Below are 4,844 nucleotides of genomic sequence, written 5' to 3'. Positions count from 1 at the left end.
TGTTTTCTGACACTATCCCCTTTCCATTTCTACTTCCCTTTTTTTAATGTTATATCAGTAAAATCAAATTATACATGTTGATTTTCTGTATATCCACAACAGAAATAGTTCTCAAGAGTTCTTTTTACCTCTTTCTGCTTCTCTTGAGTTTTGGGTTAGAGATCAATTTTTTTGTTTAGATCTGGGTTTTTTTTTTCTTAGAAACAAATGGAATTCATCTGTTTCATTAATTGTCCATCTTCTGGAAGAAAATGCTAAACTTGGCTGGGTTGTTTATTCTTGGCTGCATTCCAAGTTCTTTTGCCTTTCAGAATATCAGATTCCAAGCCCTTTGATCCTTTAATGTGGATGTAGCCAGATCTTGAGTGACCCTTATTGTGGTACCTTGATATTTGAATTGTTTTTTCCTGGCTGCTTGCAATATTTTTTCCTTAGTCTGATAGTTCTGCAGCTTGGCCACAATATTCCATGGAGTTTTTTTTTTAGGGTTTTTTTTCTGAAGGTGTTAGATGATTTCTTTCAATGCCTATTTTACCTTCTGGTTCTATTATCTCTGGGCATTTCTCTTTGATGATTTCCTGTAAAATAGAATCTAGGTTCTTTTTTTCATCCTAATTTTGGGGAAGTCCAATAATCCTCAGATTATCTCTCCTAGATCTATTTTCCAGGTCTGTCAATATTCCCAGTAAATATTTGACGTTATTCTCCAGCTTTTCATTTTTTTGGTTTTGCTTGACTATTTCTTGGTGTCTCAATGAATCATTCATTTCTATTTGTTCAGTCCTGATTTTTAATTAGTTATTTTCTTCATTCACTTTTTAAAATTTTTTTTTGTCTATGTCCAATTGAGTTTTTTAAAATGAGTTATTTTACTCTATGGAAATTTTTTCCATTTCACTTTTTTTTTTTTTTTTTTTTAGTGAGTTATTTTCTTTTTCCAATTCACAAGTCCTACTTTCTTGGGAATACTTTATCTTTTCCAATTCACAGAGCATACTTTCTGTGATTTTTTTAACCTTTTCCAATTCACAAATTTTGTTTCCCTGCGCTTCCTGTGAATTCTTTATCTTTTCCAATTCTCTCTAGCATAGCTTCTCTTTCCTTTGCCCATTTATCTTCTAACTCTCTTTTTTATGTCTTTAATAGTCTCTTCTAGGAGAGAGTTATGTGACGGGTCCAGGTAACATTCCCCTTCAGGGTATTAAAGTAACAGTCTGGACACTGTCTGCTATTAACCTCCTTGAGGTTAGAAACCCGCTCTTTTTCTGTATAGAAGCTGTCAATTGTTCTCTTCATTTTTTACTCATTTTAAAAAAACCTATGGGGTTTGCCTTCAGGGTACGGATGTTACCAACTTCCTTTGCAGAACAGGGATAGTATGGAAGGCAGCTGTCTTGTGAATGGGTTGCAAAAGTAAGTAGGTGCTCTGGGAGACAGTTCCCCACCTCCCTCCACCACTGGAAATGATACAGAGCTGCTTAACATGGCTGGGCTGCAGAAGTGCCCAGTGAAGAACCCCTGCTGTGTGGCCTAGTGACTGCCCTTAGGTTAGAGGCTGAACAGTGAAAGTGTCACAACCCCAGGCCAAAGCCCCCCTGTGGGGCTGTGAATATTAGCAGATGACCAGCAAATAGCCCTGGTGCATAGACCGTAAGTGTCTCTGCCTGGAGAAGCACAGTTACTGCTGCAGAAGTTTTGCTGCTGTGGAATTTCCACTGCTTCAGGCCAAGCCCCCCACTGTGCAGATTAGAGGTTGCCCCTGGCTGTGTCCCCCCACTGCCTTGCAGATTCTTAACTGCCCCAGCAAAAAGCCCTGTACAGCAGAGGGCAGCTGCACAGCAGTGCCATGATCTGTGCTGAGTCACTTCTGGTTTGGGGTAGCTATAGGCAATTTCTGGCGTGTTTTTTTTTTTGTTTTGTTTTGTTTTTTTTTTTTGTTTTTTTTTTTTAAGTGGCTTGATTACTCTGCTGATCTGCTGTTTTGCAAGCAGAGTAGAGCAATCAGCCTCTACCAGAGTCTTCTGTGTCTGTAGTTTTTATAATCCCACAGGCCTTCCCAGCTCGATCTGCACAATGTGCTAGGCTTTAGTCTATCACTGTATGCGCTGGTCTTTTTTCCCACCCCTCAGGACTGACCTTTTATGACAAAATTCCAGATTCTCTTTGGTTGGTAAGTTGTTGTGCTTCTAATCTTCATGTTTTGTTTTGTTTTGTTTTTTGTTTTGTTTTGTTTTGTTTTTGTTTTTTTTTACCAGTACAGGGCTATTTTTGAGGCTGAATTAAATAGTTGGTATTGAGGGTAAGAGAAAGCTTAGAAATATGCTTGTGTCTTCTCTGCCATCTTGGTTCAACTCCCCTATCCTGCTTCTTTAGCAGCTACAGCTACTGAAAATAGGGGAAAGAAAGTTTGACATTGTCAAGTGGTTTTACATCAGAAACTGATAGAGTTTTATCAATAGAAATAACTTAAAAGAAGATACATTATAATGTGCTTTGCAGCTGCATCCTCTGGGAACCATTCATCTGATTTGAAGCTGCAGCTCCTTTATGTGTTGTCTTTTTCATTAGCACATGAATTCCCCCAGAGCAGAAAACATTTCTGCTTTATGTTTGTACCCCTACTGCTTATCAAGGTCCTTTGCACATAGTAAATGTTTAATGAATGTTTCAATTATTCATTCTTTTATTCTGTTAACAGTTCAACTCCAGATTGTCTTTTACTTTCAAATCATTTTTCCCCACTTATCCTATCAGTTACAAACACCATCCCTGTGATTCAGATAGAAACTATATTAAGAGCCAGAACACACACCCAATCAAGTTCTCTCAATAAGTGAAAGAAACTTCTTAGAATGGGTGTGTTACTTCTCTCTTTTGGGTGTGTGAGGCCATTGGAGTTATGTGATTTGCCTAGGGTCACACAACTAGTAAGTGTCTGAAGCTAGATTTGAACTTAGGTCCTCCAGACTTTAGGGCTGGTGGTCTATCCATTGTGCCATCTTGTTACCCCGCACCTTAAGACAACTTTTTAGGCAAGTCATTTTGGGAGAGTTGGAAATTCATTCTGCTGCTGTTCTAGCATAGATGTGAAAGCCAAGGAGCAGCAGTCAGTGCTGACTATACCTAAGAATGGGAGGAAGAGGCTGACTATACCTAAGCAGGAGGAATAGGCAATTCGGCAGAGCAGTTTTTCTTTCTTTGCCCTTGAATGGGCTTCCTATTTGCCTGTATGGTGTGCCTATTTAGAGTAGAGGGTAGCACACATACACACCAAACATCACCTCTCCAGTGGGATCCTGGAAAGGTCTTTGTGAAGGCCATAAAATGGTCCACAGGGATACTCCTTTGGCTTCCTTTTCATACCAAGTAGCCTCCATCCTTGAACTATGCATGCTTGGAGCTCAGAGGACAATCCTGTTATTTAGGTGGTCCCCATACCTATTCTTCTGGTATTTCAGATCCAGGTCATTGCTCTGAATCTTCCCAAAATACTGCAGTAGCTCCACATTGTCAATAGGGGAGGAATCTACTTTCTGGGAGTTTGGGGCTATCTTTACACTACCCTCAGTCTGCATGAGTTCTGGATTGGGCATACAGTACAATTTATGGGACAGGAGCTGGAAGGCATTTCTCTGAAGGAGAAAGTTGGCAAGATCATATAGGGCTTTGATCAGGTAGGGGTTGTTCTTCACATTCAGCAGCTGTAGGTGAAAATTAAATATACAATCAAGTACACAAGCTTGTTTACTTCAGTGAGGTGATCTCTTGATCACCAAATTTCTGGATGAGGTCATAGATATGGTGGTATTTTGGGGCAAGGAAGTAGAGTACTTTGGTGACTGAGTTGTGGCATTAGGACTGGTAAAGGAAATAAAATAAGCTCTACCTCTCTAAAATCAGTCTTTCAGCCGATTTTTTAGTTGGAAGAGCTTTGTAACTGTTAATAAGTTATATGTTGAAAATGTGAACCAATTATATGAATGTTATGGAATATTATTGTTCTGTAAGAAATGACCAGCCAGATGAATACAGAGAGGCTCGGAGAGACTAACATGAACTGATGCTGAGTGAAATGAGCAGAACCAGGAGATCATTATACACTTCAACAACAATACTGTAAGAGGATGTATTCTGATGGAATTAGATATCTTCAACAAAAAGAAGATCTAATTCAGTTCCAATTGATCAATGATGGACAGAATCAGCTACACCCAGAGAAGGAACATTGGGGAATGAGTATAAACTGTTTGCATTTTTGTTTTTCTTCCCAGGTTATTTTTACCTTCTGCCAATTCTTCCTGTGCAACAAAAAAGACGGTTCTGCACACAGATATTTTATCTAGGATATACTATAACATATTTACCATGTATGGGACTGCCTGCCATCTAGGGGAGGGGGTAGAGGGAAGGAGGGGAAAATTCAGAACAGAAGTGAGTACAAAGGATAATGTTGTAAAAAATTATCCATGCATATATACTGTCAAAAAAAAGTTATAATTATTTTAAAAAATTAAAGAGAAGAAAAAAAATGTGAATCATTGTTAAAGCAAATTTGAGGTCTGCGAAGTGAAGATACTTTCAGCTTACAACAGTAAATACAGCTGCCTGATGAGGAAGGCCCTGTGAATCTCTAGGAGTTAGTAGTCACTGCTGAACCTTTAGCAAGATCATCATGACACTGTAAAATTAATTCATGGTGGGTTGGAAAAGTTAGTTTTTGCTATCAGGGGACACAGCTGGCTGGTTCTGCTAGAGATGGACAGAAGATTCCCGAGGCAACCCAATAGGTTGGGGATATGAAAGAAGCCAGGATCTTCTCTTGGGCCTAGAGGGGATGATTCAAT

At 39.1% G+C, this 4,844-nt stretch overlaps 1 pseudogene; it reads right to left on the bottom strand.

The window, feature by feature from the left end:
* Window positions 1-3,401: 3,401 nt before the first annotated feature.
* On the bottom strand, window positions 3,402-4,655 carry LOC141540670 (protein VAC14 homolog pseudogene; annotated as a pseudogene).
* Window positions 4,656-4,844: the final 189 nt, after the last annotated feature.

Source organism: Sminthopsis crassicaudata, chromosome 4 (genome assembly GCF_048593235.1).
Source record: "Sminthopsis crassicaudata isolate SCR6 chromosome 4, ASM4859323v1, whole genome shotgun sequence".
NCBI classification, from domain to species: Eukaryota; Metazoa; Chordata; class Mammalia; order Dasyuromorphia; family Dasyuridae; genus Sminthopsis; species Sminthopsis crassicaudata.
This window is presented reverse-complemented; position numbering and strand designations above follow the sequence as displayed.